At 39.2% G+C, this 22,891-nt stretch overlaps 1 protein-coding gene across 5 annotated transcripts in view; it reads left to right on the forward strand.

Annotated features, from left to right (window-relative positions):
• Positions 1-22,891, forward strand: part of LOC133611506 (leucine-rich repeat and fibronectin type-III domain-containing protein 5-like) — a 313,487-nt gene that overhangs the window by 155,924 nt on the left and 134,672 nt on the right. Inside the window, exon 1 of one of the 5 annotated variants that reach the window (XM_072913650.1) lies at positions 15,089-15,108. The exons of the other annotated variants lie outside the window; for them this stretch is intronic. The gene's annotated coding sequence lies outside the window, so the exon portion shown is untranslated. Of the gene's footprint in view, positions 1-15,088; positions 15,109-22,891 lie in introns of those variants that run through there. 5 annotated transcript variants of the gene reach the window in all.

Here is a 22,891-nt window from a genome sequence, read left to right on the forward strand (position 1 = left end):
CTTTACTGAGAGATTTGAGCAGGGTACAAACACATGACGAACACTTTTACGACCAACCGGAAACATATCAACCAGGCTAGCAACGCACCTCCTTTACGGCAGCTGTCGCAACGTTCTTAAAGCAACTGCAGCACATACATATATATATATACAACATATATCTCCCTTTTGTAACTTTTGTTTTTCTTTCCTTGTAAACAAAACAAAATCACACTGTGTATGTGTTGTCTGTCTAATTATAAATAATGCAGACGAGGCGTGTTGGCTGAGTTCTTGACGTTTACTTTCACAGCGTGCTCATAACCTCATTCTTTGCTGCCGGCGTGACGACATGCAACACCACTTTTCGGGGCTACTGCGCATGCTCGTCACTCCCGTTGCATGCTGGGTAGTGTAGTTGTTATATTCCCTAGGGGGAATATAGCAGTTTGGCTAATGAAGATAAAATCAAATAAACAAGCTTTGTTCTGCACCAACACCGTGTGGTTCAGTGCAACAGTTTGGCCAGCAAAAATAAACAGGAGTGATACAATAACATCACATCTTTCCCTCTATAAAGAAATAATGTTAATTCAATAAAGTGTATTTATTTTTTTAGCTTTAACTTTTAATTTTTTAGCATTGTAGCCACATTTGCAAACAACTTTTCTCTTCATAGAATTTTATTTCAATAAAGAAATGAAGTGCAAAAATGTCAAAGCATCATAACAAACAGTTATGTCAAATAGCAGCAGAAGTGCACTTTTTGGAGAGCTGTATTATTTTCAGTTTTGTGCCCAAGGGACTGATTTTATTTAACACTATATTATCATTTATACACCTATAGTGATCACAGAGACAGATTGTTTTTGTGATACTGTATATATTTGTTTTTCTGAAAAATCCCACTTAATATACTTTGGGTAACAACAGTCAATATTTATTGATTTTATTTTATTTTTTTAGGGGGGTAACAGTCAATATTTATTTATTTATTAAATTGTATTTTTTTCTTATATAATAAAAGTGAGCTTTTGTTAAACCAAATATTGTGTGTTTTTTTCCATATACAACAACCTATCTGGACTCGATAAGAGAATCGATAAGGAATCGGTTCGATAAGAGGATTTGATAATAGGCTCGAACTCGATAATTTCTTATCAAACATCATCCCTAGGCCTGGGGCATTGTCACAACTCTTTGAAAGCATCTCAGGTAGTAACAAACTGTTGAGGAGATGCATGCCTGGATATAGATATACACTCAAAGTTTGATATAACATGGTCTATTATATAAGGCCATTCTCTATATAGCGCGATGGTGCCGTGGACCCCAATTTTTTTATGTCATTGTTTTTCACCAAATTTTCGTGTATTTACAAACATTCTGTAATGACCAGTCCCCTCTGGTTATGTCATGTGTTGGTTTACTCTACATCAGTGTTTTTCAACCTTTTCTGAGCCAAGGCACATTTTATTCATTGAAAAAAATACAGAGCAGAAATCATTGAAAAATGAAACTCAGCAGCCGATATTGACGATTAAAAAATTTGTTCTCGCAATTGTTGGATATGAATTCAAACCATAACCAACCATGCATCACTATAGCTCTTGTCTCAACGTAGGTGTACTGTCACGACCTGTCACATCACGTCGTGACTTATTTTGAGGTTTTTGGTGTTTTCCTGTGTGTAGTGTTTCAGTTCTTGTCTTGCGCTCCTATTTTGGTGGCTTTTCCTCTTTTGTTGGTATTTTCCTGTAGCAGTTTTATGTCTTCCTTGAACGCTATTTCCCGCACTTACTTTGTTTTCACAATCAAGACTATTTAAGTTATGCGGACGCTATCCTTCTTTGTGGGGACATTGTTGATTGTCATGTCATGTACAAATGTACTTTGTCGACACCGTCTGCGCCACACGCTGTAAGTTTTTGCTGTCGTCCAGCATTCTGTTTTTGTTTACTTTGCAGCCAGTTCAGTTTTAGTTTCGTTTTGCATAGCCATCCCTAAGCTTCAATGCCTTCTTAGCGGCACTCACCTTCTGTTTATTTTTGGTTTAAGCGTTAGATACATTTTTACCTGCACACTGCCTCCCGCTGTCGTCTGCATATTGGGATCACGACAAACATCTACAAAGCAATTAGCTACCTGCTACCACCTACTGATTTGGAAGAGTATTACATGGTTACTCTGCCGAGCTCTAGACAGCACAGACACTCAACAACGGCACATTTGCGGATTATAACTACTGGTTTGCAAAAAATATTTTTAACCCAATTAGGGGAAATTACATAATCTCCCACGGCACACTAGACTGCATCTGATAGCAGCAAAGTGGTTGAAAAATACTGCTCTACACAACAGTTACGTGTCTTCATTGCTACACTAAGAGCCTGATTTACTAAGATCTAAAACCGAGCGCAAGACCGCGTATGCAAAAAATAAGATAGCGCCTTCTGGGCGTGTTGTGTGTGATCTACTAAGACTGTGTGTGCAATTGAAAAGTGGTGCAGACTACCTAATTATCTGAGGAATTTGCGTGCGTACAGGGCTTTTACCACGGAGATGATCATTTTCTGCACAATCATGTTGTCATGCTCCTACCTGTGTGCGATGAGTTGAACCCGCAGCACACATCTATAATCTGTAACACCTTTTCTGATTTGCAATCAAGGCAACAGAAACATGTGTACACTGACACTTTCTGACACTTTTCTTTCACTTTCACATTCAGTGCGTGAGGCTGTGGATCGCGTCACAAGCGCGTTTGTGCGTCTGGAATGATTAAAACGCAACAAAATGTACAATGAAAGATGTATTTTCATGTCAGAGGTATATTCTAGTAATATATTTCCTAAATAGGGCAGCACGGTGGAACAGGGGTTAGTGCATGTGCCTCACAATACGAGGGTCCGTGGTTCGATCCTGGGCTCAGAATCTTTCTGTGTGGAGTTTGCATGTTCTCCCCATGATTGTGTGGATTCCCTCTGGGTACTCCGGCTTCCTCCCACCTCCAAAGACATGCACCTGGGGATACACTAAATTACAACACTAAATTAGCCCTAGTGTGTGAATGTGAGTGTGAATGTTGTCTGTCTATCTGTGTTGGCCCTGTGATGAGGTGGCGACTTGTCCAGGGTGTACCCCGTCTACCGCCCGAAAGCAGCTGAGATAGGCTCCATCATCTCCCGTGACCCCAAAAGGGACAAGCGGTAGAACAAATGGATGGATGTATTTCCTAAATAATAAAAAAAAAAAACAGAATAAAGAAAAAACACAATTCACATCAATTGAATTCATTTTAATCAGCCCCATAAGTCATCCAGCAGCTATAAAGTTATAAAATGAAATTGCTGAATAGACTATATGTGTAATATTTTTATTTCTGACCATCCAAATATGTTGACACAAGGACAGAAGATTCTGGTCTGTCCATCGTCTGTTTGTGCAGCGTGAGCACTGATGCTGCAGCCGTGTGTGGAACTGTCAGTTTGCACACCTTCTGACACGTGCTAAATTAAACGCCAAATAGTGCTCGCAAAACGGTGATGAGTGATGATGAATCACAATGCACGTGCTGTATAATTATATTTGCATCTTCTCCTCCCAGTATTTTGGGTGTTTTGATGATCATCATCATCCATCCATCCATCCATTTTCTACCGCTTGTCCCTTTTGGGGTTGCGGGGGGTGCTGGAGCCTATCTCAGCTGCATAGGGGCGGAAGGCGGGGTACATCCTGGACAAGTCGCCACCTCATCACAGGGCCAACACAGATAGACAGACAACATTCACACTCACATTCACACACTAGGGCCAATTGAGTGTTGCCAATCAACCTATCCCCAGGTGCATGTCTTTGGAGGTGGGAGAAAGCCGAAGAACCCGGAGGGAACCCACACAGTCACGGGGAGAACATGCAAACTCCACACAGAAAGATCCAAATCCCGGGATTGAACTCAGGACTACTCAGGAACCTCCGTATTGTGAGGCACATGCACTAACCCCTGTTCCACCGTGCTGCCCGATGATCAGCATATATGTTGCATATTCATGAAGACAGAGACGTAAAATGGATTGCACGCCTTATTCTGTTCACTTAAAAGACACAATCCACTTTGCACACGTTTAGTAGATCAGCTTGTGCTATAAGGTTTGCATGTGTTCTAGTGCACAAAAACTTTTACTAAATTAGGCCCTTAGACTTTCTTGTTCTGGTTCTCTCCCGGAAAAGGGTGGAGTGCCATCTCCGGGTTGGGGAGGAGATCTTGCCCCAAGTGGAGGAGTTCAAGTACCTCGGAGTCTTGTTCACGAGTGGGGGAAGAGTGGATCGTGAGATCGACAGGCGGATCGGTGCGGCGTCTTCAGTAATGCGGACGCTGTATCGATCCATTGTGGTGAAGAAGGAGCTGAGCCGGAAGGCAAAGCTCTCGATTTACCGGTCGATCTACGTTCCCATCCTCACCTATGGTCATGAGCTTTGGGTCATTACCGAAAGGACAAGATCACGGGTACAAGTGGCCGAAATGAGTTTCCTCCGCCGAGTGGCGGGGCTCTCCCTTAGAGATAGGGTGAGAAGCTCTGTCATTCGGGGGGAGCTCAAAGTAAAGCCGCTGCTCCTCCACATCGAGAGGAGCCAGATGAGGTGGTTCGGACATCTGGTCAGGATGCCACCCGAACGCCTCCCTAGGAAGGTGTTTCGGGCACGTCCGACCGGTAGGAGGCCACGGGGAAGACCCAGGACACGCTGGGAAGACTATGTCTCCCAGCTGGCCTGGGAACGCCTCGGGATCCCCCGGGAGGAGCTGGACAAAGTGGCTGGGGAGAGGGAAGTCTGGGCTTCCCTGCTTAAGCTGCTGCCCCCGCGACCCGACCTCGGATAAGCGGAAGAAGATGGATGGATGGATGGACTTTCTTGTTCTTTGCCGTTGGCGACCCTTTGAGTTCCAATTAGCTTCACGCCAGGCTAATGCAATGTATTGCCCTGTTTTGTGCCTTGTACTGGAATTAAACAAGCATTCTTACCTGCAAGCTGCTTCCTGCTGCAACTAGATTGTAACTAGGGATGTCCGATAATGACTTTTTGCCAAAATCCGATATTCCGATATTGTCCAACTCTTTAATTACCAATACCGATATCAACCGATACAGATATCAATCGATACCGATACATACAGTCGTGGAATTAACACATTATTATGCCTAATTTGGACAACCAGGTATGGTGAAGATAAGGTCCTTTTTTGAAAAAATTAGAAAATATAATAAGATAAATAAATTAAAAACATTTTCTTGAATAAAAAAAGAAAGTAAAACAATATAAAAACAGTTACATAGAAACTAGTAATTAATGAAAATGAGTCAAATTGTGCTTACGGACTGTATCCCTTGCAGACTGTATTGATATATATTGATATATAATGTAGGAACCAGAATATTAATAACTGAAAGAAACAACCCTTTTGTGTGAATGAGTGTGCATGAGTGTAAATGGGGGAGGGAGGTTTTTTGGGTTGGTGCACTAATTGTAAGTGTATCTTGTGTTTTTTATGTTGATTTAATTAAAAAAAACAAAAAAAAACAAAAAAACAAAACGATACCGATAGCTATACCGGGGCGGTATAGCTCGGTTGGTAGAGCGGCCGTGCCAGCAACTTGAGGGTTGCAGGTTCGATCCCCCGCTTCCGCCTCCTAGTTACTGCCGTTGTGTCCTTGGGCAAGACACTTTACCTACCTGCTCCCAGTGCCACCCACACTGGTTTAAATGTAACTTAGATATTGGGTTTCACAATGTAAAGCGCTTTGAGTCATTTGAGAAAAAGCGCTACATAAATGTACTTCACTTCACTAAAAAAAACGATACCGATAATTTTAAAGCATTTATCGGCCGATAATATCGGCAGGCCGATATTACCGGACATCTCTAATTGTAACACATACAAAGTTAATCTTTATGAAAGTCTCCAAAAAGAAGAAATAAAACAAATAGTAACTTAATAAAAATAACAAATATTGACCCAGGGATGTCAATACCTACTGGTGAATAGTGCCCGCCTCATTCTGTGACGTGGAAGCACAATCCATCATTCATGTCACTATCCACCAAGCAGGTTTAAGCTACCCATCTATGCGCATAACATTAAAAGGGTTAAAAATAAGGGTTTCTGTTAGAGATGTTGATGCCGATAAATGCTTTAAAATGTAATATCGGAAATTATCAGTATTGTTATTTTTTTATTATCAATATCGTTTATTTTTTAATTTTTTAAAAATGTTTATTAAATCAACATAAAAAACACAAGATACACTTACAATTAGTGCACCAACCCAAAAAACCTCCCTCCACCATTCACACAAAAGGGTTGTTTATTTCTGTTATTAATATTCTGGTTCCTACATTATATATCAATATATATCAATACAGTCTGCAAGGGATACTGTCCGTAAGCACACATGATTGTACGTGCTGCTGGTCCACTAATAGTACTAACCTTTAACAGTTAATTTTACTAATTTTCATTAATTACTAATTTCTATGTAACTGTTGTTATATTGTTTTACTTTCTTTTTTATTCAAGAAAATGTTTTTAATGTATTTATCTCATTTTATTTTATTAATATTTTAAAAAAGGACCTTATCTTCACCATACCTGGTTGTCCAAATTAGGCTTAATAATGTGTTAATTCCACGACTGTATATATCGGTACCGGTTGTTATCGGTATCGGTTGATATTGGTATCAGTAATTAAAGAGTTGGACAATATCGTATATCGGCAAAAAGCCATTATCGGACATCCCAAGTTTCTATATAATGCGATCTCAGGAATAACACGATCTGTATTTTATGGACCCCAACGGCCGCGTTACATCAAACTTTGAGTGTATATGCAGATTGCAGTGACTATTATTCCAGGACTGGCATTAATACCATTTATACGAAAGACCAAGGTAATCGCTATTGACGGTCTTAAGATGTGGGGATAGGACAACGTAACTTTGCTCTTTTAATTATGGAACACACACAACTTATAGGCTGCTCGGAGCATTCAATGCAAATAAGCAACTTGTAAACATTTAAAGTATTTTGCATCCTGTGGCAGATGTGGGGAAAATACTCCATTGGTGTGTAGTGCATCAGCACCTCATAAGGTTGCTTGCTTTATTTTAACTAGTGTAGTCATTACCCATATGGCAGCTTTAGTTCACACTGAGACATTTCTCAGTGAAACTAAGTATCCATAAACCATGATGACTATATATGTTATGCTCCACGGGGAACTCAACAGTTGTATGCAATGGAGTTTCTTTTAAGTATTTGGAGAAAAAGAGAAGCCTGTTATTTTGTGGTTTTGATTGTACAAAAGGGCTGATTTGATTGAATGCAACTCATATTTACATTCCCGATGTATTCATAGATTGTCAGTGGCTTTGCAATACTGTACATTAAATATTTTGTTCATACCGCCGATTATATACAGCGGCGATGCCGCAGTACACCGCATTCACCGCTAATTGTCATACTTGCCAACCCTTGCCAACTTAACTTATATTTCAGTGCACCTCCCGAAATGCGTCCAGTCCAACAAGTCCTGGCCCAGTTATATAATATGTGCGGCTTTGGCACACACCCACTAGTGAATGCAACGCATACTTGATCTTCATTGATACAGGTTACACTGAGGCTGCCCGTAAAAAAAACTTTAATACTGATAGAAATATACGCCACAATGTGAATCCATACCAAACAAGAATGACAAACACATTTTGGGAGAACATCCGCACTGTAACACAACAGAACAAATACCCAGAACCCTTTGCAGCACTAACTCTTCCGGGACGCTACAAGGTGTGTGTGTGTGTGTGTGTGTGTGTGTGTGTGTGTGTGTGTGTGTGTGTGTGTGTGTGTGTGTGTGTGTGTGTGTGAGGGGGGGGTTGTATTTTGTAGCGTCCCGGAAGAGTTAGTGCTGCAAAGGGTTCTGGGTATTTGTTCTGTTGTGTTTATGCTGTGTTAAGGTGCGGATGTTCTCCCTAAATGTGTTTGTCATTCTTGTTTGGTGTGGGTTCACAGTGTGGCGTATATTTCTAACAATGTTAAAGTTGCTTATACGGGCACCCTCAGTGTAAAATAAGAAGATATGCCATTGATATTTTTTAATTATTATTATTATTATTATTTGAAACTCGATTTTGTATGTCACTATAAAGTTATATAAGCCTTGCTTGTTCAATATTTAATGCAAAAGTTGTTTGGGCCCTATTAAAAAGGTTAATTTGTTCAACCTTGGCCCGCGGCTTTGTTCAGTTTTAAATTTTGTCCCACTCTGTATTTGAGTTTGACACCCCTGGCTTATTCCCTTTGGGGGCGCGCTGGAGCCTATCTCAGCTACAGTCTTCACCTCATCGCAGGGCCAACACAGATAGTAATGATTGCAATAAAAACAAAGAAAATAACAAAATAAAAAATGCTAGACCCGAAGAAAATGTTCAGTAAAAAGGTGCGCCTGTAACCTAAAATATTCACGGTCTCTGCAGTTGTGAGGTTCTCCAGCAAGCTGTTTCACAGGTGGGTGCCATAGTGGCTAAATGCTGCCTCACCCTCGATCTTTCTTCTGGTATTTAGTAAAGGAAAAAGGCCAGCCTCCAAGGCTATTAAGACATTTAAAAACTATGAGTCAGAGTTGTCTAAGTTAATGCTTTAACTTAATTAATCACAGTACATCATCACATTCATCATGTATAAACATCAGTGCGACTGGTGTGCTCTCTGGCAAATTTCACTCCAAAATACACCATGACAGTGCTTAAAATGACACAGTTAGCAAGTTTTAAACAAATAAATGACATGCATTTAAGTTAACTATTTAAATAATTGTTCCTGCATGACATTTTGACAATAAAATTGCATGTGTGTCTTTTTTAAAGTTAAATTAAGTTACCCACGCAAATAATTTACTGCAATTAATCGTGATTAATCAAAATGCAATAGTGTGATTATTCACAATTAATCAAAATGTAAAAGTGTGATTAATCAGAGTTTTAAAAATGTATAATTTCAACAGTACTACTATTATTAGAACTTTAAAATCAAGCGGACAGGGAGCCATTGCAGCAACTTTAAAACTGGTGTATTGTGTTCCCGCCCTCTGGTCCTCATCAGCATGCATGGGTTTTATACATTTCTATTATTATTTTTGGAAAGACGAGAGTGCAGGGTATTACAATAGCAGTCCAAACTCTAACTTTTTTCACCAAGTACCACCTTAGAAAAAAACTCCATAATGACCATCATTAAAATACAGTAGCGTAGTAGGCCTAAGTATTCATTATAAAGTTTGATTTAACAAGTATATTTAATATTTTTGGCCACTGTAACATTACACATAGTTTGAATATCGGAAAATAATAATTATGTTATATTAGGTGAATCTTTGGCATACCACTAGATGGAGCCCACGTACCACTGGTGGTACACATACCACAGTTTGAGACACCACTGGTCTAAACGACAGGAAATAAAAGGAAATAAAAATTATCTTTGAGTCATACAGTACAGTATGTGCTCAGAACAAGAACAGCATTGTATTGAACACAATGTTGTCTAAAAGCTGCCTGATACACTCTAGTGAGTTTAGTTAAAAACAAATGGATGTAATGGTGTGGAAACCACATTGCAAACCATTATGCAACCCCGCCACTTAAAGTATCACTTTTACACCACCAATATACACCATTACCAGCGTTTCTCTTGCTTTCTCTTTCGTGTTTTATCGCTTCGATTTATTTCACATTTAGACAAAATGCAGGCATTTAAGTGGCTTAAAGGGGATCTAAAATCAATATGTGAGTAGTCCATACATTTTCGCATAAAGTACATTTATATCAATGAGTGTGCGTGCGTGCATGTGTGTGTTTGTGTGTGTGTGTGTGTGTGTGTGTGTGTGTGCATCATATTAACATTTGTCTGCTGTAGCCTAAGTATACCTACATCCATCTGTGTGCTCTCTCATTTCGCAACTGTGCTCACAAATTAACCTTGATGGAGATCCCCTCATATATACTGCCTCAGCTTATGCACGAGGAGAAACCATCCTCATATATACTGCCTCAGCTTATGCACGAGGAGAAACCATCCTCATATATACTGCCTCAGCTTATGCACGAGGAGAAACCATCCTCATATATACTGCCTCAGCTTATGCACGAGGAGAAACCATCCTCATATATATTGCCTCAGCTTATGTACGAGGAGAAACCATCCTCATATATACTGCCTCAGCTTATGCACGAGGAGAAACCATCCTCATATATACTGCCTCAGCTTATGCACGAGGAGAAACCATCATAAATCCAGTCCATTTAAGTGTTGAGTGGATTTCATCCACCAGAATGGAAATATTATTCAAAAAGACTTCCGCTTGGTGTAACTGACTGACAGGGCACGAACCTGGTTGTGGGGAATGTAACTTGGGTGCGGATAACGTGTGCACTCAATGGCTTCTCTGAAGGACTGAAAACGTGTCTTGTGGTTAGCACTGTCTCCATGCAACAAGAAGGTTGTGGGTTCATACTGTGCTTCGTTGAGACTAAATTACCTTATGGTTTTTGCAAGATGTAATCGTTAAATGTCATTTTCAGTCATCAAGGCATGTTTTGCCTTGCCTGGACTTCTAAGGTAGTAAAGTAAGTCAAAGAAGAATACCTATCAAACTTCTTGTCATTTATGGCAGGGGTGTCTAAAGTGCTGCCCGGGGGCCATTTTTGGCTCTTGACATTTTCTGAAAATTGAATAAATGAATTAATAATGAGGTATATTGGCTATAACTATGAATGGGTATTGTTTACATATTAACCAATACTAATATCAAATCGGTGCCGGTGCTTCAACGGTGCATGAACCGCTACTTAAAAATGTTGAAAACATTTTTGTAAAAAATGCCTTTTATATTTGTATGGAAATTTGTAACATTCAAATAGTAATTTAAGTACTTCAACTACTAAAAGTTTCAGGAGTATAAGCCGCTACTTTTTTCTCACGCTTTGAACCCTGCTGCACTTTATAAAATGCTGCAGCTAATTCATGGATTTTTCAGGGTTCACAAACTTCACACGCCGCCAATAAATTTATCCCAGTTACAAACCCCGTTTCCAAATGAGTTGGGAAATTGTGTTAAACGGAATACAATGATTTGCAAATCCTTTTCAACCCATATCCAATTGAATGCACTACAAAGACAAGATATTTGATGTTCAAACTCATAAACTTTTTTTTTTTTTGCAAATAATTAACTTAGTATTTCATGGCTGCAACATGTACCAAAGTAGTTGGGAAAGGGCATGTTCACCACTGCGTTACATGGCCTTTCCTTTTAACAACACTCAGTAAACGTTTGGGAACTGAGGAGACACATTTAGCTTGGCATTGTCTTGCTGAAAAAAGCAGGGGCGTCCATGGTAACGTTGCTTCGATGGCAACATATGTTGCTCCAAAACCTGTATGTACCTTTCAGCATTAATGGCGCCTTCACAGATGTGTAAGTTACCCATGTCTTGGGCACTAATACACCCCCATACCATCACAGATGTTGGCTTTTCAATTTTGCGCCTATAACAATCCGGATGGTTCTTTTCCTCTTTTGTCCGGAAGACACGACGTCCACAGTTTCCAAAAACAATTTGAAATGTTGACTCGTCAGACCACAGAACACTTTTCCACTTTGTATCAGTCCATCTTAGATGAGCTCAGGCCCAGCGAAGCCAACGGCGTTTCTGGGTGTTGTTGAGAAACGGTTTTCGCCTTGCATAGGAGAGTTTTAACTTGCACTTACAGATGTAGCGACCAACTGTAGTTACTGACAGTGGGTTTCTGAAGTGTTCCTGAGCCCATGTGGTGATATCCTTTACACACTGATGTCGCTTGTTGATGCAGTACAGCCTGAGGGATCGAAGGTCACGGGCGTAGCTGCTTACGTGCAGTGATTTCTCCAGACTCTCTGAACCCTTTGATGATATTACGGACTGTAGATGGTGAAATCCCTAAATTCTTTGCAATAGCTGGTTGAGAAAGGTTTTTTCTTAAACTGTTCAACAATTTGCTCATGCATTTGTTGACAAAGTGGTGACCCTCGCCCCATCCTTATTTGTGAATGACTGAGCATTTCATGGAATCTACTTTTATACCCAATCATGGCACCCACCTGTTCCCAATTTGCCTGTTCACCTGTGGGATGTTCCAAATAAGTGTTTGATGAGCATTCCTCAACTTTATCAGTATTTATTGCCACCTTTCCCAACTTCTTTGTCACATGTTGCTGGCATCAAATTCTAAAGTTAATGATTATTTGCAAAAAAAAAAGATGTTTATCAGTTTGAACATCAAATATGTTGTCTTTGTAGCATATTCAACTGAATATGGGTTGAAGATGATTTGCTAATCATTGTATTCCGTTTATATTTACATCTAACACAATTTCCCAACTCATATGGAAACGGGGTTTGTACATTAGGCCAATGAAATTGTCGAATGGGTTCCACGACTCAATGAAATTGCTCACATTAAATCAAACACACTCAAATTCGTTTGGCCATTTAGGGGATTATGGGCTCACCCTCGTCATGGAAAAGAAACAATTAAATGCACACCACGTAGCCCAAATCATGGAATGGATCTTTACCAAAACTAACAGGCCCTGAAAGGCCCGGCAATCCCAGGAGGAAGGAGAAGGACAAAGTTATGCGCTCCGGAATTTAGATTGGTCATATCTAGCCTAATCTAAATCTAGATCTGACCTATCTACAACCATCCCTCTAAGGTGCGCACCTGCGCAATTGCAGCAAATCTATGCCATGCACAAAATCAAATCCCACTCTAAACAAAATAAACACATAATTTGTTTTGTATGATTTTTGCAATGCAAATGTGAGTAACAGGTGACGAAAGGCGAGACGCTTTAAGGAGGACTGGAATTCCATCGATCCCTTTTATTTAGCGAAATTGTTTGTCGGCCATAACCACACCAAAAGAATGTGTAAAATACTTCTAGCAAAACTGGTCATTGTCTACCAACCAAGGCAAAAGCAACTCTTGTCATTTATTTTATCAACAGCTCTCTCTCTCTCGCCTGCGCCAACACATACACACATGGCAATTAGCCACTGATGCGTTTATGGCCACACAAAAGTTGGGCAACTCCAACACTACACATAAAGTGTAAATTCCAGGTCGTTACACAATGACTCCTCAATCAGATGTGTGCTTATTCTACTGTCATGTATTAAGAATGTACATTTTTGGATATTAATCATGAAATGATGTTACTAGATTGCAGAATTCCTTATAGAAATATTTATTTTACAGACATAAAGTTACAGAAATGTACTCTTCATCTCATGCAATGTGTGGATGTTTTAAGGGAAACTAAATGTAAACTCTGAAATGGGTACACAATCTTTCCAAAGCGGACCCCCACCCAGGCATAAAATACTATATAGTACATAGCTGATAAACACAATAATTAACTGGGCCAAATTACTTATATTAGAAAATAATCTCATGAAAATGACTACTGTCACTTGATTATAATAATAAGGCATTTAAATTGTCATGTCAGGTTTGAGACAGACGTGCTGCTGGTATGCTCGTCTGTATTCCACTGAATGCTCAGGGTGTTTTTGTGTTTGCTCACACAAATGAACAATTAGAGGGAACATTGCCTATCAAGTCTGATCTAGATTTAGATCACCTATCTATCTAGTCTATGAGCACGAACTGATGAAGCCGACTCGGATGAGAGGCAAAATGTCTTCCAAGACAAAACCAAGCAGTCCAGTTGCAATCGATTGAATGTCCTGAGATTACAATGACTTGGATAAATGAGGACATCCATAGATAAGAAATAAAAAACACAAAAAATTGTCATCATTATTTCAGTAATACAGAACATGCAAAAAAATACTTCCTTGTCCATCCATCCATCCATGTTCTACCGCTTCTCCCCTTGTCGATACTTATAATTCCGCAAGTTTGTTAATGCAACTGGCATTGGTGCATACTGAGGAAGTCCTTTGTTGTGGCTACTGGTTATGGATGGGCACAGAAACCAGGTTCCATAATGGCACCGGTGCTGATTTACAAGATAATAACTGTGTTACATATTGGGGGAGTAGACGGCACAGACCACAAGGGGGCGTCATATTTAACTCTATGATTTATTATATATATATATATATATATATATATATATATATATATATATATATATATATATATATATATATATATGTATATATATATATATATATATATATATATATATATATATACACACATTATGTATAATAACAAGCAATAATCTAAATCAACAAGAGAATGGAGTGTGACTAGATCCAAAGTTTATATGGTGTGTGACTATGTGTGGAGATTAGCTGTTGTGTGTTACCGGTAGTGTTGCGCCAGAGGCGGACAGCCTGGAGGGGAAAGACAGGCTCTAACATCTGTGAGACAGGCAGGTTGTTGGGGGTATAGCGAGGCGTCATCAGATCCGTGTCCATGCAGGGGGCGAGGATCCCAGAGGCAGTCAGGGAAACAGAAGGAAGACGAGACGCACAGCTCGTCACGTGGAACGAAGGCAGACTGGGTACTCAAACAGATGATTACGTTCCAGCCCGGAATAGCAGGTTGTGCAGACTTTTGAAGGCAGGACCTCTGATCAACTTCAGGTGTGCTGATTGCCGGTGATTGACTGCAGCTGCCGGCTGCAGCAGGACTGACACGCGCAGGTGCGCTCTTGGAGGCGCAATCAGCAGAGCGCACAGATGAGGGCGCATTGAAATGTGCCCGGGTCGTGACAAATTGGACTGGAACAAAAAGCTACATGAATGCGGACTACAAAAAGTGCTTAGCGGTATCATTGTAAAAGTAACGTTGTGTTAGTAATGTAGCATCCTGACAAAAGCACGCAGAGCCTGGCGCTTTTTTAAAACTTTATTGCTGATCTTAACACACCAACAAAAGCCCTCGTAATACCGCAGCGCTAGCCTATCCAGTAGCCACAACAACAACACAGCACTTCCACATTACCGGTATGCACCAATCAGGAACACCCACAATTTGGAGCATCAAACATTACAACTCAAGTAAGTGTTTTTTTGCACGTTCTCTATGTTCTATATTGCTGCAATAATTATGACAATTTTTTGTATATTTTATTTCTTATTTTTTAATGTATTTTTTAAATTTATATAACTGAAATAATTTAATTAATAGTCTGTTAAACTTGAACGTCACAAAGTTCCAATAAAAATAAAAATGCATTAGAGTTTGTTTGTTTTTTCACAAAAATGTGCATGCTTTTTAAATTATTATTATTTGTTTTGGGCACCATTTAAGCACCGATTCGGTACTAATATTGGTTAAAATGTAAACGATACTCACCCCTTTGACTGGCTAGCAATGCGATGCTTGCAGTGTTATAAGAGCTGTTGTTTCGGCGTGTTAAGATCGGCAATAAAGATTAAAAAGAGTTTAAAACTCTGTGTGCTCCTTTAAAAATGCTACATTATTTACAAAACCTTACTTGTACAATATTACCGCCAAGCACTTGTTGCAGGTTGCTGAGTCTGTATTCATTTAGCACCAAAATTAGGCACATTATTTATTAATTAATTTTTATTAGATTAATTTTTTTGGTTTGAGGGTCTTTAATATACAACATGTTTCTAATTCTGAGTCATTTAAAAAAAGCAACGATTATCAATTGTGTGTGTTAATGTTGTCGGATGGTTGTGTGTGTTTAGCTTGCTCATGCAAGCTCAGTAATTACTTTAAGAGTAATTGTGATGCATTTAAGCAGCTGCTGACCCCAAGTGTTTCAATGGGTAAAGCCATTAGCTTAACCATAAGGTGATTCCAGCAGACACAGGAAAACAAAGCCAATGAGTGGAAACAAAAGCTTGAAAAGGAAGCGGGTTGGTTTAGTGGCCCAAGGGTTTTGCATTGCATTTACATGCTGATGCAAACAACCATGGTCAAAACCTGGACACAGAAAATCATACCATCAACCTTTTTATAGAAAATGAGGGACACACAACAACACATGTCATGTTAATTAAGCATCAATGTTGGTACTAACTTTACAGTTCATAACTATGGTGTACAAACAGTTTTCTGTTCTTGTTTTTTTTTTACCTTTGAGAACCTGGTATCCACATATGTGGACATCACATTCTGGTTGTGTAGAGCCCAATTGGGGTTTTTTCCTTTATGTAACTGATCGTGACAAAATTATAGCCGCCACACCGTAAAAATATGTTTTAAGTGAAAACCAATTAAAGTAATAAAATATATTGTAGCCTCCAGAGGAAGTCACACCAAGCCCGACACTATTTTTTAACTTTTATTGCCAATCTTATGCTAACAACCGGCCCAATTCCAACAGGTTTTACCTCCCGTGCACTCATGTCTGTCTCTGTGCTTTCCCATACACACAACACTTCCTTATTCTCCACCATAGGAACAATGAACATCAAATCAAAACCACACAAACATAAAACATTACCACCAGCAGGTCGTTACAGTATGAAAGGATATTCAGAGGGCACTGGCGGCTTTTAAGCAGAGAAAGTCTAACTGGAGCAGCAGCGCAAAGCAAGTGTGATGTCATGTTTGCTGCAGCTCTCTTTTCGTCAGGGACATCCAGGGACAGAAGTAGAGTCTCTAACCATGAGTGCATTCTAAAATAACCCCAGAAAAAGATGTTATATTTGTTGCCAGTTGTTTTAAATAACGTCTCTAGACACTTGAAAAATTGTCAACAAAGTACAAAACCCAAAACCAATGAAGTTGTCAGGTTGTGTAATCGTAAATAAAAACAGAATACAATGACTTGCAAATCCTTTTCAACTTACATTCAATTGAATAGAATGCAAAGACAAGATATGTAATGTTTGAACTGAGAAACCAGTTTTTTTTTTTTTTTTGCAAATAATCATTAACTTAGAATTTAATGGCAGCAACACATTGCAAAAACGCATTTTTACCACTGTGTTACATGGCCTTTCCTTTTAACAACACTCACTAAACGTTTGGGAACTGAGGAGACCAATTTTTTAAACTTTTCAGGTGGAATTATTTCCCATTCTTGCTTGATGTACAGCTTAAGTTTTTCAACAGTACGGGGTCTCGGTTGTCGTATTTTACGCTTCATAATGCGCCACATATTTTCAATGGGAGACAGGTCTGGACTACAGGCAGGCCAGTCTAGTACCGCATTATTTTACTACAAAGCCACACTGTGTAACCCGTGCAGCATGTGGCTTGGCATTGTCTTGCTGAAATAAGCAGGGGCGTCCATGGTAACGTTGCTAGGATGGCAACATATGTTGCTCCAAAACCTGTATGTACCTTTCAGCATTAATGGCGCCTTCACAGATGTGTAAGTTACCCATGCCTTGGGCACTAATACACCCCCATACCATCACAGATGCTGTCTTTTCAACTTTGCGCCTATAACAATCCGGATGGTTCTTTTCCTCTTTGGTCCGGAGGACACGACGTCCACAGTTTCAAAAAAACAATTTGAAATGTGGACTCGTCAGACCACAGAACACTTTTCCACTTTGCATCAGTCCATCTTAGATGAGCTCAGGCCCAGCGAAGCCGGCGGAGTTTCTGAATGTTGCTGATAAATGGCTTTCGCTTTGCATAGTAGAGTTTTAACCTGCACTTACAGATGTAGCGACAAACTGTAGTTACTGGCAGTGGTTTTCTGAAGTGTTCCTAAGCCCATGTGGTGATATCCTTTACACACTGATGTCGGTTTTTGATGCAGTACCACCTGAGGGATCCAAGGTCACAGGCATTCAATGTTACGTGTGATTTCTCCAGATTCTCTGAACCTTTTGATGATATTATGGACTGTAGATGATGAAATCCCTAAATTCCTTGCAATAGCTCGTTGAGAGATGTTGTTTTTAAACTGTTCGACAATTTGCTCACGCATTTGTTCACAAAGTGGTGACCCTCGCCCCATCCTTGTTTGTGAATGACTGAGCATTTCATGGAAGGTGCTTTTATACCCAATCATGGTACCCCCCAATTAGCCTGTTCACCTGTGGGATGTTCCAAATAAGTGTTTGATGAGCATTTCTCAACTTCCTCAGTCTTTTTTGCCACTTGTGCCAGCTTTTTTGAAACATGTTGCAGGCCTCAAATACCAAATGAGCTAATATTTGCACAAAATAACAAAGTTTACAAGTTTGAACATTAAGTATCTTGTCTTTGCAGTCTATTCAATTGAATATAGGTTGAAAAGGATTTGCATATTATTGTATGTTGTTTTTATTTACGATTTACACAACGTGCCAACTTCACTGGTTTTGGGTTTTGTACATGATGTATGCCTGTGATTCTACTTTTTTGAATATTTTTCATAGGTTTTGCTGTGGCGAGTCATGGCTTCCTGATTTCATTGTCACCATATTAACTTGAATACTGAACTAATGCTGCTTTTTACTGCAATTTGTTTATGTTGGATTATTGGTGACACATGCAGAAAAGGTGCAATTTTGAAGCAAAGTTTTGTCAGGTAAAGCGTATCATTTCACTGTTACTGAGAGTGAGATATACCATGTGTATGTATGCTTGCTCACCTCGCACAAGAAACTGCTGTTTTTGGCTCTCCAGCCTTACCGGCGAACCTTCACTTTTCATATTTTTCTTTTTTTGGGGTTATGAATGCAGCATCCCCGTGGTGCACAACAGGGCATGTTTACATGGCAAACAGTCCGCCCTGTAGTCACCTGAGTGCCTTTTGACCATTCATTGAGGAGATCGCTTGAAACCGAGTTGCCGTACTCTCTCTATACTGCCAATTAGCGTTGGAGGAAGAGTATACCGCATCACATGTTGGATTCAAGATGGCTGAAAACACTTCCAAAAGTTCAGATGGCAAATTTAAACTTTTTTTTTTTTTTTTTTCCCTACTCATTGGGTCCAAAGAGCCCAAATACCCAAGATAAATTAAGCGTTACAAGAGTTTGAGTCTTAGGAGACTACAGATGTTCTAACATACAAGGTTTTCATACATACATACATACGTATATATATATATATATATATATATATATATATATATATATATATATATATATATATATATATATATATATATATATATGTATGTGTGGGGAAAAAAATCACAAGACTATTTCTGACGATTGAGGGTACCCCCCTCATGAAACAGGCCTGTAGAGATGAAATAGTCTTGTGATTTTTTTTATTTTATTTTTTTATTTATTTATTTTTTTTCACACACATACATATATTGCGCTCTACTACGGTATCGAGCACTATTTTTTGGATAACCTTATTAAGACATATATATATATATATATATATATATATATATATATATATATATATATATATATATATTCATTTATTTACACATATACACACACATAACACTCATCTACTCATTGTTGAGTTAAGGGTTGAATTGTCCATCCTTGTTCTATTCTCTGTCACTATTTTTCGAACCATGCTGAACACCCTCTCTGATGGTGCATTGCTGTGTGGCACGCACAAAAGTGCTTTCATCAAATGCACTAGATGGCAGTATTGTCCTGTTTAAGAGTGTCACAACATTGCTGTTTACGGCAGACAAACTGCTTTACGGTATACAAAAAAGTGACTGCTGTTGTTGTGTGTTGTTGCCACCCTGGGAGGACGTTAATGAAACTGCCTAACAATAAACCCACATAAGAAACCAATAACTCGCCCTCCATCATTCTATAGTTATAACGTGATTGGGCAGGTACGCTATTTTATATTGTGGAGGACCTGAGTCCGCCTGAATTTCGGGAGATTTTTGGGAGAAAATTTGTCCCGGGAGGTTTTCGGGAGAGGCGCTGAATTTCGGGAGTCTCCCGGAAAATCCGGGAGGGTTGGCAAGTATGTATACAGTACATGTGGTTAGCGCTGACTTCTGTGTCTTCTGGGCTTTGCATGATCTCTTTAGATCTGTCCAACAACATGTGTGTTAGGGTAACTAGATACTAAATTGACATATTTTTTTTAATGAATGAAGTATTCACAAGTGTGCATTACTCATGTGTGTTGCAGCCTTGGTCTTAATGCACAGGCCCTCATGTTTACGCAATTAATGGGGTTTATAGCTGCGAGTCACAGCTGCATGCGCCCGTCACACAGGAGATATTGTAATGAACAGAATTATTTAAAAAATGTATTATATTATTGCCATGTCGCTGTTAAACTGTTGAGTGAACTCATGGTCTGTTTTTGTAACGCATCGCTGAATGCGCGTGTTTAACTCATGGCTTGCATTAGTGTCGTGTGACTCGTGTCGGACAAGTAAGAAGGTTGCTGGGTTATATGAATTGTGGCGCGTTCGAACACTATTTACTTACTACAAACATGTTTGCATAATTTAAAAAAAAAAAACGGCATATGAGAACGGTACTGACAAGCGAAAATTGGCCGGAGAGAAGCAACTACTGCAGGGAGAAGAGCGCTCATGATGACCCAAACCCCTTCCTTAACATCCGCCCACAGTTTCAAAATAAGATCTTGTACGGGTGGCGTAGATCCAACATAGAAATAACTTAGTAAGCTATCCAAAGAACTACGGCTGCACGATTTTTTGAAAAAAACCTGACTGCGATTTTTCTCTCCAAAATTGCGATTTGTTTAGCAATTTTTATATTTTATACATAAAGACAAAGCAAGGCCAGCAAAACTCGTGTCCTTCTAATAAATGTAATATACAAACCCCGTTTCCATATGAGTTGGGAAATTGTGTTAGATGTAAATATAAACGGAATACAATGATTTGCAAATCATTTTCAACCCATATTCAATTGAATGCACTACAAAGACAAGATATTTGATGTTCAAACTCATAGTAAACGTTTGGGAACTGAGGAGACACGTTTTTTAAGCTTCTCAAGTGGAATTATTTCCCATTCTTGCTTGATGTACAGTCCGGGGGTTTCCGTTGTGGTATTTTAGGCTTCATAATGCGCCACATATTTTCAATGGGAGACAGGTCTGGACTACTACTTAGGTCCGGAGGACACGACGTCCACAGTTTCCAAAAACAATTTGAAATGTGGACTCGTCAGACCACAGAACACTTTTCCACTTTGTATCAGTCCATCTTAGATGAGCTCAGGCCCAGCGAAGCCGACGGCATTTCTGGGTGTTAATGATATACGTTTTTCGCCTTGCATAGGAGAGTTTTAACTTGCACTTAAAGATGTAGCGACCAACTGTAGTTACTGACAGTGGGTTTCTGAAGTGTTCCTGAGCCCATGTGGTGATATCCTTTACACACTGATGTCACTTGTTGATGCAGTACAGCCAGAGGGATTGAAGGTCACAGGCTTAGCTGCTTACGTGCAGTGATTTCTCCAGATTCTATGAACCCTTTGATGATATTACGGACAGTAGATAGTGAAATCCCTAAATTCCTTGCAATAGCTGGTTGAGAAAGGTTTTTCTTAAACTGTTCAACAATTTGCTCACGCATTTGTTAGCAAAGTGGTGATCCTCACCACATCCTTGTTTGTGAATGACTGAGCATTTCATGGAATCTACTTTTATACCCAATCATGGCACCCACCTGTTCCCAATTTGCCTGTTCACCTGTGGGATGTTCCAAATAAGTGTTTGATGAGCATTCCTCAACTTTATCAGTATTTATTGCCACCTTTCCCAACTTCTTTGTCACGTGTTGCTGGCATCAAACTCTAAAGTTAATGATTATTTGCAAAAAAAAAAAGTTTATCAGTTTGAATATCAAATATGTTGTCTTTGTAGCATATTCAACTGAATATGGGTTGAAAATGATTTGCAAATCATTGTATTCCATTTATATTTACATCTAACAAAATTCCCCAACTCATATGGAAACGGGATTTGTAAACTGCGCTAGACACTTTTTGCCGTGCACCTCCTTATTTTTGGAGAGGGCTTGTTTTTTCCTATATTTTATATTTTATTTATACAACTACAAAAATAGGTGAATATGGACATATTACTTTTAGACTGCCAACATATTCTTGTGTCAAGGAGCCACACATTAGAACAATATGCAATAATTTACTTCAAAAAATATTTGTCTTTATGCAAACCGACTCAAAGCTTTTGTCGACATGTTCTTAAACTGAAGACATAATGCATAACAACTATACAGTGATATTGTAATGTAATCATAATATATAGTAATAATGCAAGTAACCATTCAATAAATATAATAAACTTGTTTACCATTGTACTGTAATTGGAAGGTAAATAACCTTGTTATCCCAAATAAATACACAAACAAAAATTAAATGGACTTATTTTTGTAACCTTAATAAATACTAATCATCTTAAAGTGCTTTTTTTCTTCCCAGTTGGAAAAATGAGGCCGGACGTTGTCTTTTTGTTTACTGCTATCACGTGATCACGCCGGCATTTTGATGGGCTCATATCGCTCATCCTATTTGAAGCTGAAATGTTCCCACAACGGGACCTCTGGCTTTATAATCTTATGTTTTCCCTCCTAATTTGTGTTACTTTGCGGCCCTTCTCACCGCTGAGTCGCTGGGCACTCTGTACTGTGAGTGTGTTGGCGGCGGCGCCCCGCTCTCGTCTCCGCCGAGACAAAGATTGTGAATGACTGAAAAGAGAGGTCACTCTCTTTGCAGTTAATTCCACTGGTAAACAAATGTGCTCAGGTGCTGAGAGCAATTCACAAAGTCAGACATCCTATTTGAAGCTAGAGACAAACAAACACGAGGCTAAACTATTTGGATTGGGGAACATGTCTTTCACTCAAATACCGCGGTGGAGAAAAAAAACAACCAAGAAAGCCTCTAGCAGTTATTTACTACATTAAAAAAAACCTTAATGTTG

The sequence above is a fragment of the Nerophis lumbriciformis genome, linkage group LG08 (genome assembly GCF_033978685.3).
Source record: "Nerophis lumbriciformis linkage group LG08, RoL_Nlum_v2.1, whole genome shotgun sequence".
Taxonomy (NCBI): Eukaryota; Metazoa; Chordata; class Actinopteri; order Syngnathiformes; family Syngnathidae; genus Nerophis; species Nerophis lumbriciformis.